We start from the raw sequence: 3,011 nt of genomic DNA on the forward strand, positions 1-3,011 counted from the left end.
TGCCACTTTTGAAATGGCATAATTATCCGGCACAGTGTTATAGGTAGAATACTTATTACATGTGTTTAGAACCCTTGCATACACACCCTTTTTTTGGGGGGGGGGGGGGGGGGTAGGGGCCGGGGCATCTAAATCAAATGTTGTTAAAAGTGTTAAAATAAAGCGAAAAGAAATTTAATTAATTATAATAAGCTGCCTTTCAAATTTTTTCGTATATCTATATCACAACATTGGGTATGTAAATATTTTCATTTTAAAGTAAAAATATCAATGATTGAAATAAAAGGTGGAATGTATCAAGTTTTCATTATCTTTCTTTAACTAAGAAAGCTGAATACCTAGGATCCACCTCCTGAAATCTGTTGCCGTAAATTGTCTTGCCAGCGTTTGGGGAATATGGGTGATTTGCACCAATGATACTTTTATTGACTCCATTGCTTTGGAAAATTTGACGTGATTTCTTGGCATGAAACCACGAAAACAATAATTTTTATATAAGATTCCAATAGAAAAAACTCTACCACCTTTTCGTCCGGTAAATTAAAAAAATCCGAATGTATAATATCTCATACTTGTACATGAATTATTTTATAACCTGTTTATGTTATAATAATAGATGTAATAGAAGTAAAACTGTGGTGAAGCAAAGCCACTAACATTTGTACAGTATATAACACACACGTACTTACACAGCAAGAACATTAAATTTAAGCTCTTGGATAGTTTAAGTAATGTTTTGTATGTTAAATGACCTTCCTTACTGATTTCTTTATTATATTCAACAAACAAAATAAGATGTTTGTAAATGATATCAATGGGAAGATCTTTGTTTGTTCACTTAATGGCCGGCGCGTATAAACAGCGATAAGAATCTAAGCAGGGCTTTACACATGATGACCATTCCCCTGCTGTTAATTGATGGGTGTAATTCTGAAGTCTGTAGGAAAAGAAACAAGAAGACGCAAACTAAGTTACGTGTAATCGTCTAAAATATAATCGCTGGATTGGAGTTTTTTTTACGATAGTGGGAGCAGGGCAACTAAGAGAATGTATTTGACCACGTGCTCAGTTTGGGACCAGGCAAAATTTATCACAATGATGGGACCGGTACAAACAGGCATGGGACAATGAGTTTTTTCATCGCAGAAAACCATGGGACAAAAACATTTTTAGCATTAAGTATAACCATGGGACACAAACATTTTTTCAATGAGTTACACTACTTACGGCAGTTCAAAGTTAATTCTATGTTTAACGTCACATCCAAAGTTCAAAAACCTTCAATGGAGGGAGGAACAAAAACAAACAAAACTTTTAAACAATTGTGAATTTATTCAAATTAGCCTATTCAGTACATTAAATACACTATAATTGAGTAATAAGAGTATTAGATATGACACTTAAGTCTAAGTTTTCAAGCAGAGTTTTTCCCTTAGTATGTAAATGGGTTGAGTCCTTTTGTATGCAAACAATATAGACTAAATTTGCAGGAGAGTGGCTTTTAACTAGGCCTCATTTGTCCTTTGGATTTATATTGCCACATGGTAGTCTGTAAGGAAATGCTTCTTCTTGTGGGAATAGTTGTACAATATCTACAATTAAAATTCATGATGACAATATTTAATACATTCTTACATTGAAATATCTTGAAATTTAATTATGCTGTATTTTTACTTATAGTACTAGATTACAAGCATTTAGTTTTGAAAGTGCAGATACTAATATTTGGACCATACATGTAGCTGTTAGATTATCTTACCTTGAATTCCAAACACATGACAATCGATTCTTCACTTCTTGGAATACCCCATTCACTTTCCTTACTTTCCTTCATTTGAAAGTCCCCATCTTCAGTAAGCTTCTCTCTGCTCAAATGGAAATGACTACCGGTAGTATTATCCTTCCCAAAATATATAGCTATTTGTCTTACTGTTCCTATAAATTTTTACAGAAATATTTTAAGATGAAGTTATTTTTAAAATTTAAATGATGCATCTCAATGTATATTATAAAATCTTGGTTTTTGACACACTTTGTAAAGTTTGGATATTCTCCAAAATTCGATGAAAATTTCAGGCAACATAATCACGAACTGAGAGTCTGTGATTCGAAGACTGACCAAAAAATCAACAAACAGGAGTTTGGCACTAACTTCTTTCATAAAATCATATATTTTTTACTTACATTTATGATCCCATACTGTTTAATTCATAATTCATTAGTTTTCTTTCAATAAGACACCACCAACTGCCGAAGCCCATTTTCCTGTCACTACCGGAAGCAGATTTAGGTCGCTAAATGTAGAACCAATCCGGAACGGATATACGAACTTCCGAATTGTTTGGGTTTTTTTTGAAGTTTGTTTTTGTTTGTTTTATTATTCAGGAAATGGCACATGTAACGTAAGACACATAGAAACATAAGTTGGCACATAAATATATAAGGCAATATATGTGTTTTAAGATATTGATCGCATTTTGAATAAAACAGCTGTAAAAGGTGAAAAGACGGATTTCTCCTTAACCTACGCGCGCAGATAACGTTATACTCAGTACATAGAATTTATTTTAAACAGCCTAGCTAACCCAAGAGAGATATTCATTATATTTAAAAATAAATATATTCTTTTTTTCCGAAAAAGGTCGTATCTTCGAAAGTCAAATGAAAGATTTAAATAGCAAAATAAATCTTAAATTAATGAATAATATTACAAAGTATAAAAATAAAAAAACAAACAAAAATTATCGATATTTGAAATATCTGTAATCTGAAAGACTCCTAGTTTAATTTATTCCAATATTTCACTAACACTAAGATGTTACCATGGGACAGTAACTTTTTTTTAGTCTCAAGGCATGGGACGGATATTTTTTTTCAAATAAAATGTCATGGGACACATACTTTTTTAAAATGAGAATTTTGTTTTGTACTGGTCCCATCATTGTGATAAATGTTGCCTGGTCCCTTAAGTAAATATAAGATTAAAAGCGCATTTCCTCCTTGGCTGAACG

At 32.1% G+C, this 3,011-nt stretch overlaps 1 long non-coding RNA gene across 1 annotated transcript; it reads right to left on the reverse strand.

The window, feature by feature from the left end:
• Nucleotides 1-1,078: 1,078 nt before the first annotated feature.
• On the reverse strand, nucleotides 1,079-2,333 carry LOC134249515 (uncharacterized). The gene is made up of 3 exons (XR_009988300.1): nucleotides 2,185-2,333; nucleotides 1,760-1,865; nucleotides 1,079-1,592 (listed from the first exon to the last, which is right to left on the reverse strand). It is a non-coding gene; the product is annotated as an uncharacterized LOC134249515 (long non-coding RNA).
• Nucleotides 2,334-3,011: the final 678 nt, after the last annotated feature.

The sequence above is a fragment of the Saccostrea cucullata genome, unplaced genomic scaffold (assembly GCF_032062105.1).
Source record: "Saccostrea cucullata isolate Sc308-1 unplaced genomic scaffold, CSIRO_AGI_Scuc_v1 ctg1893, whole genome shotgun sequence".
Taxonomy (NCBI): Eukaryota; Metazoa; Mollusca; class Bivalvia; order Ostreida; family Ostreidae; genus Saccostrea; species Saccostrea cuccullata.